Raw genomic sequence first — 12204 nt, 5'->3', positions numbered from 1 at the left:
ATACAATGTTTTGTACGCACCCATATAGAACAATTGGGCTCTATCACGCATAATACGCGGAAAAATAGAAAATGCTGCGTTCTTTTTCACTCACGTATTATGTGCAATGAAAAAACCCACAAAACTCGCACGAATGCGAAATGCGTTCTTTTGAATAGATTCTTTCAGACAAGCGATCGTTATCACAATGCAGTCAGAAGTGAGCAGCGACTCTCAGCAGATGGGTTGGCCGTACAGGTGGTGACTATAGGAACCTTCTTCCTTGGCCTCCACGTTCCCCAGACCTTACGTCTTATGATGTTTTCTATGGGGAGTGTTGGTCTACAAGCCCCCCATACCGCCCACCATGTAACAGTCAGTCATGATACGGTATAACGTGTATGGCAGGAACTTGGCTACAGGCTCCATGTGAGTCCGGTGACAAAGGGGGTCACATTGACACCTCTGATGGGGAAGACATTTTTAATGATGTTCCTACAATAAGCTTGAAGATCTAGAGAAAATGTTTCAAACTCAATCACTCATGGGCCAAATCCATCCCTCCATGCCATCTTGGATTCAGGGAGCAGGTACCATCTTGGATTCTGAGCTTCAGCAAACACCTGCACACCACTCAGTTCAGCGACTCTCAGGTGGTGGCACAGCTCTGACAGCCCTACCCGGCACCGTAGCCACCCTCCAAGGTAGGAAGATCGGTGTTAAAGAAGTGGAAGAGGAGTAAAGCCCAAAACATGTTCCTGTGTGTACTCACTCCCCTGCTGTTACACAGGAGTGAGTATCGCTGGCTCTCTGACAGAGCGGCCAGCAGGGAACCCTGAAGACAGGAGGAGATTTCACTCTTCACTCTCCCCCACCCCTCTCCATTCACTGTAAGCAGCTGCCGTTTAGTACTAAACGGCTGCTGTGTTAAATGATTGGAGAGGGGCGGGGGAGAGCAAGGGGTGAAATCTCCTGCCGCCCCACTGTGAGCCAGCGATACTCACTTCTGTGCAGCAGCACAGGAGCGAGTACATGCGGGGACGAGTGTCGGGCATCGTTTGCCCAATGTTTGTGCCATGTAAATGAGGCTTTACGCAGCACAGAGCTCCATAGTCATGTTAAGGGATACTTACATTTAGGGTCATCCACATGGGCATATGCAATGTTGGTCCATAAAAACGCAGTGTTTTCATGAACCGAAAATATGCTTATTCACTGCGTATTTGGACCTTCTTGCCTTTTTTTATTGTACGTGTATTCATTACATATTTATGTTATCCCATTGACTTTGATTGGCAATTTCGATCCGTAATATTGACCAAAATCGGACATGCTGCAATTTTTTTCACATGCACAAAATACACACGTGAAAAATGTATGTCTGAATATCCCAAATCACATCATTGTCTAAGCTGTCCATATTACGCCCGTAAAAATTATGCTCAAAATACGGAGCGCAAATCTGCCCGTTTGAATAAGCTTTTATAAACTGCCCTTTGAAGTCAACCATGATGCTGATGTATCCCTCAGTGAAAATCAGTTTGACACCCCTGGCCTAAAGTCACTTAACGGCAGGGGCGTTGCTAGGGTGTTAAAAGATTAGGGGCACAAGCCCCAAGGTATATGGACCCCTTCACAAAAAAAAAAAATTGCATACATATATAATTACTAGTAGATACGCCGTTCCAGTGAGCTGGAATATGGTTTTCTCCAGCAGGCTTTAGGGTATTCTGTAGCTTTCTAATTGTGTAAAAAACCAGTATGCTCACACTGACCAAATTAGACATAAGTTCTCAGTCTCATGTCCAAAATGGCTCTCTGGGCAGGAACGTCCAAACAGCCTCTTTTCTTGCAAGACATAACACCTGCCCTTTGTGGGCGTTTAACAGATTACATCAGTAACATATATATATTCTTATTCGCTGGGTTATATAGAATTCCCACCTCCCCCTCTCCCCACCTCTCTCAAGTCCGGTCTACATAGGAGCCTTTTGTCTTAACAACATGTGGTCAAAACTGAAAGTAAGTATCTCTTTGTTGGAGAAGTTTCTGTGTGGGGGATGGGAAAGGACTGGGAAAACACTCAGTATTGAATACAGGTATACATGTAACACTAGGACATTTAACTCTTAGAGGCTGCTTGTGCAACTTATATATATTCAGCTAACATTGTACCACACATCTTTCACTATGCCATTGTCCAGCAACTACCATGATGAGATTGTGTGGCCATTAACCTCCACAGAGCTAAAAGTCATTACAGTAGCGTAATACATTTGGTTTATACAAATCAATAGACATTTTATACTAACTAATTATCATGTCTACTACACCAGGATGGACTGTAATAGAAAATGCATCCACGTAAATGCATCCATTCACTCGGCAGGGTGCGACGTAGGGGTACCGCAGCCTGGATTTCCTGCGTCCGGCATAAATGCTCAGCATGGCTTCTATTAGTTTAATAGAGGCAGCTGACATGGTTTGGTAGCGCTAGCGACTGCTAAACTCCCTCCCTGTGCTAGCAGCTGCTCGCATCCACAAGATAGTGCAAGACCTATAGTTTCCAGCCACGTCAAAACATCGGGCGGTGTATTCGGCCGCCGATGTCCTATTATCACAGCCGCAATGTTTGAATGCGGCTATAAATCAGCCATCTGATTGGACACATTGGAATCCAATGCTTGCGATGGTCACGATTTTAAATAGCCACGATAAAACGCTAGTGTGTAAGAAGCCTTATAAGCATGGAGCGCAGACTCCTTGTCTTGTCCTTTTCTGGTGAACTGTTAGATATTCTTCTCAGCTTTTCTTCTTGGAGTATCTCTGCTTCTTGAAGAGCCCGTTGACAGCCAATATGACAGTATCTCCAGCGAACGCGATATTGTTCTCTGCGGATTCACCTGCGGTGCATTTTCTATTTGCATTGTCAGTATTTCTAGATCAGTCCCAGGTATGGGGTCAACATGGACTGACGTGTATCTGAATGTGATGTTCCTGCAAATATTCTCAGCAACGTCTTAAGAATCTGGATGTGATCACTGCTGGGCATGGACGCTGCTTGCTGTCTTACCAGAAAAGGGCAGAGACGTTTATCCCTTGTTAGGCAGCTGACTGGTGTCCCGTAATACCATATCTGTGATACACTGGAAATGATTCTCCACGCGGAAAGTTTTCGCCTTTCTTTAAATCGTATCAATGGAAAAAATACAGTGTTTTTCCCACTGTAATATGCACCTTCTCATGATAGCTGCAGGAGCCGTGAGTCCTCTGGTGCGCGCAATCCATTTTGCAGAAGCTGATCCAGTCACAATGTTAAAGGGGTTGTCCAGTCATAAACTATTGATGAGCTATCCTTAAGGCCTCCCTCACACAGGCGGTTTTGTACAGCGTTTAGCACAAGGCACCCATTCATGTCAATGGGCCTGATCTCTGCCGCTGCTCCAGGCTTTCCCTGCACTGACAGATCTATTGCTGTAAGCGAGGTTTGAGAACCCCCGCCTTCAGCAATAGATTTCTGTGATTGGGCATTGAACCAGCGCCGAGAACCAATCACACCCATTCATTGACTGGAGGTGGGGTTCTCAAACCCCATTTAAAGCAATAGATCATCTGCCAGTGCAGGGGAAGCCTGGAGCAGTGTCAGACATAAGTGGCCGGCAGCTGCTAGATGAGTATTGTTTGTTTTTTTTTAGCATGCTTGGCTGAGTTTTCAGCGCTGCTGAAACCGGACGGAATCAGCAGTAAACACAGCCAATCAGTCAGACTCTGCTACCTGGGACCTCCATGATCAGTTGTAAGCTGGGCCTTTGTGCTTGTGCACTGAGCTGATTACTGCAGGAAGCAGACAGCTCTGTTCCCACTGCAGTGGTCAGACTTGGTATTGTAAGCATTGAAGTGAATGGGAATTTGGCCATCAATACCAAGCCTGGCCACTGCAGTGAGAACAGGCTTCACCTTTAAACCCCTCATGAGGGTTTGGACTTAACTGCCAAGAATCTGCAGGTTTGTGGTGCCTGGAATAGTCTTGTCCCAGTTACGTGCCTTTTATTGTAATTCTGATTCACGGTTACGTGTTGTGGAAAACGGTATCACAGCATGTGATTGGCTGAGTGTTAATGATGTGCACAATGTATGGCTCATGCAGCTTCTGGGACAAAAACGATGGGGACCAGGTATACTGCGCAGGATGGGGCAATTTTAGGCAGTGAATATGGCTTATCTTCTATTTTATTACATTCCCTGCACATAGAATTTTTGTTGTTGTCCTGACAAACCCCTTTAACTCCTCCTAAAATAATGTATAACAAATAAAGGGGTTGTCCGGTTACTGTTCCCGAACTCCCTGCATGATCGTGTCAGCATGTGAGCGTTGGTGCCAAGAGAACGAGCGGTGATGCTGCTGCCTGTCATTGGTTGCAGTGGTCACCTTATTTGATGTGATATCATCTGTCCCAATAATCACCAGGACCAGAGCGGGGCTGCCGCGCTGGATCCCAATGGCTGTGGAAGGTTAGTATATCTCTGCAAGGTGACCAGTCGTCCTGATTTAGGCGGGACAGTCCCGCTTTGGGACCCTGTGTTCCGCTCTCCCTAGGGTCCCTACGTCTGTCCCGCTTTTGTGGCGTCTGCTGACCATGAAGGTGATTACCAGCCGGGGTGCCGCAGCTCCCTGGCTAGTAATCACTCAGTGGCACTGCTATGGGATGCACACACTGACGTCAGTGTGTGCACCTGGGATCCTCCTCCCCTGACCTTTCCTCCTTGGTTCCGCAGGAGAAGAGGAGAAGGGTGGAGGCGTCTAGCTGAACAGAGGAGCAGAAGTGTTTTGAGGACAAAGAAGAGGTAAGTATATGGGTTTCAGTGGAGCGCTATTACTACTGTGGCCAATATGGATGACACTATTACTACTGAGGCCACTGTGGGGGTCACTATTACTACTGGGGCCAATATAGGGGACACTATTACTACTGAGGCCCCGCTCTGCACGTGGCAGCGTACCTCAGGCTGACTTACGGTATGTTTACACGTGGTGGAAATGCTGCGGAATGTCCGCAGCTGAAATTTCCACAGCATTTCAGCATCCAAAAACCAGTCAAGATCTGGACCATTGATGCGGATTTTGACTGGAAATCAGCCACGTACCTGCAGCTGATTTCAAACTATGCGGCGCTCCCCCTCACCTCCTCCGAAAGCTTCCCGCTGTCAGCCCTTCCTGGCTTCCGATTCCCAGTGGCCTGGACAGGTGCGGGACTGCTTGGAACCGGACGTCAGGAAGCGTTGACAGCGGGAAGCCATTGAAGGAGGTGAGGGGGAGCGCCACAGCTGATTTCCAGTCAAAACCCGCACCAATGATACGGATTGTAACTGTTTTTTGGATGCAGAAATGCTGCGGAATTTGCTCCCTGTCATTTTTAATACGGCCCTGTACATTTTATAACACCAGAAGTAAAATCATATGCCGTTATAAGCCCCGCCCCTGACCACACCCCTCGGTCCCGCTTTGACCCTGGGAAAATCTGGTCACCTTAATCTCAGTCCACTATGTTAATGCAGGACTATCACTTAAAAAAACATTAAAAAATCAGCCTTTATAATTTACAGTGATGAGAAAATAAAAAAAAAGTTTACATTTTGTTAAAGAAACTAAAAAACAACACAAGTATCATAAGTGTTAAAGGGCCAGTGGGCCCAATCGCTCAAAGGCCCAGACAAATCTCAGTCCTCCCTGTTACTTTGAGACAAATTCAGATTAATTTCATTTATTTTATATGAAACAAGATCTATTTTCCCTCTGTAAACATTCTGGGTAGAGATGAGCGAGCGTACTCGGAAAAGCACTACTCGCTCGAGTAATTTGCTTTATCCGAGTATCGCTGTGCTCGTCCCTGAAGATTCGGGTGCCGGCACGGAGCGGGGAGCTGCAGGGGAGAGCGGGGAGGAACGGAGGGGAGATCTTTCTTTCCCTATCTCCCGCCCGCTCTCCCCTGCTCCCCGCTGCGACTCACCTGTCAGCGGCAGCGGCACCCGAATTTTCAGGGACGAGCACAGCGATACTCGGATAAAGCAAATTACTCGAGCGAGTAGTGCTTTTCTGAGTACGCTCGCTCATCTCTAATTCTGGGTAATTCTCAATGTTTTGGACAATTTTATGTGTGTCGTGACCTTTTATTTCTGAGCAACATAACCCGATAAATGTTCATTTTCTCCCAAAAATCCAATTAGAGTTAGTTTCTTAGATAAGTGAGACCTGCGCCTCCTGATGAGAGCCGATCTACTGGCAGCGGACATTTCTGGAGAGGCGGTCTGCCACTTCTACTTTTCTTGCTTGACAGTTTTGTGATTTCCCTTCTGACTCCCACACAACACATCACAAGCCATCAATGTCGGCGCTGTCAGCAGTCCAAAAGGAAGAAGTCCTTACAGCAAATAAGTGAGATGAGACACCAAGAGGGACGGAGAAGAGCCGGTGACAAAACTCTTCTAATAATCTCCGTCATCCAGAAGACTCGCTGCAAACTTGGACAGATCTAATAGTCAGTGCAATCCCTCAGAGGGCAGAGAATCTGCCAATGCTCAGCGCAACTTTGTCAGAAACTTAAAGGGGTATTCCCACCTTACGGATCATGGCCAAGATGAGAATAGTCCTTTGCATGCTGCAGCCGGTTGTGCACAGTCGAGCAGGCTATGCTACCGTAACGGGCGGGTGCCAAGTGCCCGGTGGCAGTTTACGTAACGGCGCAGAGATGACACACAGAAGCAGCACTTTTTTTTCAAAATAACTTAACAGAACTTACATTATGTCACTCCATAGGAGGGTTCGGATACTTAAACATTTCATCATAATTGGCATAACCTCTTAAAGCGACAGTACTCTAAAAATCTACTATGATCCAAAATATACTGGCTCATCACTTGGCATTTCTCACCAACATTTACGTCTCCTTTCTATCACCTTGCGTATTGTAATGCAATCCTATGCAGGTGTCCAGGAGCGGAAATTCTGCGGGAAATCCCGCGCAGAATTTCCGCTCTTGTGCAGGGGGTCTATGGCCTCATGTCCACGGGCAGGTCAGGTTCTGTGTGCGAGATCCTACCCTGCCTGCAGCATGAGGACATTAATTGCCAGTCCGGATGCGTGCGGATCGTCCATCGTCTTCTCCATGCATGTGGGTGGGCGCACTGGCATAAGGGCTTATAGCTTTCCCGCAGGACCTGCAGCACATCTGGAGTGACAGTTCCAGGTGTGCCGCAGATCGGATGGCTTCTATTGACTTCAATGGAAGCTGTCCCTCCGGAATCCACGGCAAAACGGAACATGCTGCAATTTGTTTTCTGGACCGTAATGTCCGGAAAACAAACCTGCATACTCTTAATACCCATGCGGATCCCGGAATTCAAACCCGCCCGTGCACATGAGCCCTTAGGGTGGGAAGGATATACCAAGAATGGCGTGATTGGGGTAAAACAACCAGTCAAAGGGAATCCTGTTGACAGCAACCGCTTGTTGCCAAAATCAGTCAGAAGAGGATGTCAGGAATCTTTACTAACCAACAAGCACCGCACAGTCAGGAACAGCTGAATACAACGCCGGTGTTCCACTTAACATTTTCAGATGCACAACTCGCCATTCCTTAGGACAGATGGGCTATAACAGCAGACGACCAGTTCCAGCGCCATTGTGTCTAAGAGGAACAGGAAGGCGAGACTCCAGGGAATAAAAGAGAGCAAAAATTGTATCACCAAGCAGCAGAAAAACAGAAACTGGTCAGATGAATCCAGATTTCTGCTGCACCGTACTGATGGGAGGTTTGCGGCAGCTACAAGACGCTTCCTGTCCACAGGGGCCAATATTCCTGCAGAACAATCACATAGTGGAATCTACGCTACGAGAAATTGCTGCTGTTTGGAAGGTCAAAGGAGTTCCAACGTGCTTCCAGATGGGGGTCTCTAATAAAGTCACCACTTAGGGCACCTACCCACTTGCGTTTGCAATTTTCGTGCGTGAAAATGGCGCGTTTTCCGCACGTTTTTTGCGGCGTTTTTCGCGCCTTTTCCGTTAATTTCCATTGACATTCATGGGTGCATTAAGAGAAAAATAAGGACACATATGCAACTGACAGTTCCTATGTTAAAAATTGCAACGGACCGAAAAAAAAAAAAACGCAAATGGACAAGAACACATTCTACCTTTATTGCTCTTCAGAAAAAACGCAAAGGAAAAAAAATCGCAAGTGGGTAGGCGCCCTTAGTGTACAAAGTCACGTCAGGAGAAAGCCACATTAATTGCTAATAGGAAAATATTCTCTGTAATTATACAGTCATGTGAAAAAGTAATTGCCCTATGTAAAGCTTTTTTTTAAATTCTTGGACAAATTGATTTTTGATATTCATTTGACAAGCATACATACAGTACCAGTGAGAAGTTTTAGAAAACTTCAATTTTTCCAGTTTTTATTGATATTTAGACAGTTTAATGTCTCGAATGTAGTTTGAAATGAGAGCATAGAACAAATAAACAAGTTAGGGGCTTATTCAGATGACCGTATATCATCCGGGTATTCACGGCCGGCCGATATATGGTGTCCCTCTCTGCAGGGGAATGAGGCTGGAAGAGCCAGGAGCAGTGCACTGAGCTCCCGCCTCCTCTCCACCCCTCACCACTATTTGCAATGAGAGAGGGTGAAATGGGCGCGGGGCTAAGTTCCAGGACTTAGCTCTGCCCCCGTCCCGCCCCCTCTCATTGCAAAAAGTGCCGAGGGGGAGAAAGGGGGCAGGAGCTCTTTGCACTGCTCTTGGCTCTTCCAGCCTCCTTCCCCTGCAGAGAGGGACACCATATATCGGCCGGCCGTGAATACCCGGCCGATATATGGTCATCTGAATATTCCTTAGATGAATAAAAATAATGGATTAAGTGTGTTTCATTAAATTAAATCTAGAATTTTGACTCTACAAAGTAACCCCATCTAGCTGATATAATAGCTTTATACCATTGAGGCATTCTTTCTACTATTGCATTCAGATATTGTTCATAGATTTCTTCCCAACATTGTTGCAGAAGTTCCCACAAATGTGCTGCGCTTGTAGGTTACTTTGCTTTCACCCTTTTGTCCTGATCATCCGAAACAAGCTCAATGGGGTTTAAGTCTGGAGACTGTGCAGGCTGTTCCATTCTTTGAACCCTATGGCCTCCTCCCCACGAACAGATTTCCGCCTCGTAATTTGCGGCAGAAATCTGTTGCGTTACCCATAGCTATTAGGTTCCATTGAACCTAATAGCTCAGGGCTCACGGTGCAGAATTCCACCGCGGAATTCCGCACCGTTAAATCTCCCGTCCTCATCCGCAGCATTTTCCATTGCAGTCAATGGAAGCCATCCGTTCACGCTATCTTCCGCTGTGGCACAGCGGAAGATAGTGTGAAATCGCCCTACCGCCCACCGCCGCCACGTCATATGATGCGGTGGGCGTGTCATGTGACGTGGCTGCCGTGTCACATGACGCTGCGGCGCGTCACGACGAAGCGTCATGCGGGACTTGGGACGCCGGATCCACAGGTAAGTATGGGGTCTCTGGGGGGGCGCCGTGATGGGCTCCGCCGCGGGAATTCTGCGGCGGAGCCCGTCACGGCTGTGTGCAGCCGGCCTAAAGGTTTCTTCTTGTCTTCTTAAGTAGTTCTGACATAACTTAGAAGTATTATTGGAATCATTGTCTTGCAGTAATATGAACGCTTGACCAACAGGCTTACACCAGAGTATTGCATGGCCGATCAAAATGCTATGGTAGCCCTATTTGTCCAGTGTGTCAGTCATCCTGTGCAGCAAAAGAGCCCCAAACCATCACGCTTCCTCCTCCATGTTTGAAAATTTGTGACAAACACTCAAGAACCATTCTTTCACCTACTTGATGGCATACAAAATTCCCTGTGTGACCTACCAAATGTGTCAAATTTTGATTTATTAGTCCAGAAGTCCTTTTTCCACTCTTCAGTAGTCCACTGGAGGTGCTGCTAGGCCCAAGCAAGTCTTTTTCTTGTTCATTTTGCAATCTTAACAGTGGCTTTCTTACTGATCCTTTACTTGTCAGACCTGCAGATAGAAGTCTTCTCTTCACAGTTGAAATGGAAACTTGTTTATTTTTGTTGCATTAAGCTGTGCTTGATGATTTTGTTCTGTGAGGCGCCAAACATGCAAACTGTTGACTCTCAAGAACTTGCCCCCTGATTTTGCAGTGGCCTTTAGTCTGTCAGACTCTTCCTGACAGAATTTCCACCAGTTTCCAAGTGCCTTTTAATGTTCTAGAAAACTGTACTGACTACCACCTTGGCTGTCTTGGCAATTTCTCTGAAGGACAGACCTACAGTTCAAAAGGTTATAATTGTCTGTTTGTCTTCTTCGGTAATCTGCCTTTTTCTTGCCATTAACACTGTGCTCTGTCCTGAAGAGTAAAACTGCCTAAATCCTACTCCGGATGGTGTTGTAATGCAGATCCAATACTGGTGATATAGAATAAGAGAGTTTGCAAGTAATCTACAAAAGTTGAGACACCTGTAGGAAAGGTTTGCATCCGATTTCAAACCATAATTTGTGCTGCAAGCAGCTGTCCTTGATGTGTTCCCTGAAAAAAAGCCCTCTAGTTAAAAATCATAAATCCAGGCTACTGTAGTATTTCAGGTTAAAATCTCATAATGTATTTATGTTATTAACTTACTATTGAACCTTTGAACCATTTCATGTTATTTGCTGGACCTGAACTGTGTTAATTAAAAAAAAAAAACTTGAAAAATTGAGGTGTTCTGAAACTTTTGACCAGTAATGTGTGTATATATGTATGTATATACACGATAAATGATCTGGAACTGAAAAAAATAAACCCGTTTCAATACATAAAATGTGTTGTATTTCTGCAACAGTTAGAGGTTGCAGATTTATAGGCCATTAAGCTATGCCTGTGCAGCTCCATTATCCACATTATTCAATTTGGAGATTGATTACACTGTGCATGTTCCTTATTGGATTTTGATACAGAATTTATGTGTGGACATCATTATTTGTTTGGATTATTTTTCATGCACTTCACCCTATTCAGGTTGCTGGGCACATACTCTTGTGTCATGACCCGGGAAGGGCAGACCCACCTACGCTGTAGCCCCCTCCCCCAATAACGACACAAAGACTTCTCTTTGGCTAAATTGGCCACAGCAGCCAGTTTATTACAAACAATAAATAACATTGAAAAATTACTCAGAAAACAAGGTCCGGGGGAGGGTCCTTGGAGCCACAAAATCTGGTGCGACTATACAACTATGAAAAATACTTCGCCCCACAGCCGGACTACAGACTCAAGGGCAATATCAACTGCCCATTGGATGGCTAACACTCCCGTTACTTAAGCGGGAGGGAGTCTACTGCCCCCTCCACCAACCAAGTAAGCGCACCAGATACCATCCACTATACTAAGGAGAGAGTCTAAGCAGGTGAGCACTTTGCCCACCCAACTTCCCTCCACACAAACACACAATTTCCACTGACTCCAAGGACCCCCCACCTGCCAAGCTGCCATGACAATTAAGATACCCCCGCACCTCTTACCAAACTATCCGGGCGGGAGGGTGGGATTCTCGATTCCTAGCACTAAGATGGCGCTGCCTCTCCCCCTTTCCTTATATATCCCCCCGCCTCCTAATTTTCCTACCAATCCCTGACATCTCTCCCTATATTCCAGAAAGCTCTCTTAACACCCCTAACTCTTCTTAACCCTTTCTAAACCCCCCTACTAGGTGACCTGCCCCCCCCCCCCCCCCCCCGTGTCATGCCCGGCATCCGCTCTAAGGGTCCCTCGTTCCCTTTGCTCCTGCCTTAACCTTTCCACTTGGTTACCTCTTGTATATCATAGTTGACGCTTATGAGAGTAACTATGGATTATATGCAACAATTTGTAGCTAGATTTGTAGTCCAAGCCCAGAGCTTCACAAAGACTGAAGATATTTCTTAGGCCGCCTGCAGATGGCCGGGTCGGATCAGGCTGTGAGAATTCTCGCAGCCGGACCCGACCCGAGCGCCTGCAGAGAGCAGCGCAGGCACTCACCTCTCCCGCTGCCCCGGCTCTTCCATGTGTCGGCTGCCGGTGCATGTGCAGAGCGGAGCCAGCGGCCGGTGAGTGAAGTTTCTGTGCGAGCCCCGCACAGAAATAGAGCATGCCACGATTTGTTTGCTGCGCGAGATTT

This window comes from Eleutherodactylus coqui, chromosome 5 (assembly GCF_035609145.1).
Source record: "Eleutherodactylus coqui strain aEleCoq1 chromosome 5, aEleCoq1.hap1, whole genome shotgun sequence".
NCBI lineage: Eukaryota > Metazoa > Chordata > Amphibia > Anura > Eleutherodactylidae > Eleutherodactylus > Eleutherodactylus coqui.
This window is presented reverse-complemented; position numbering follows the sequence as displayed.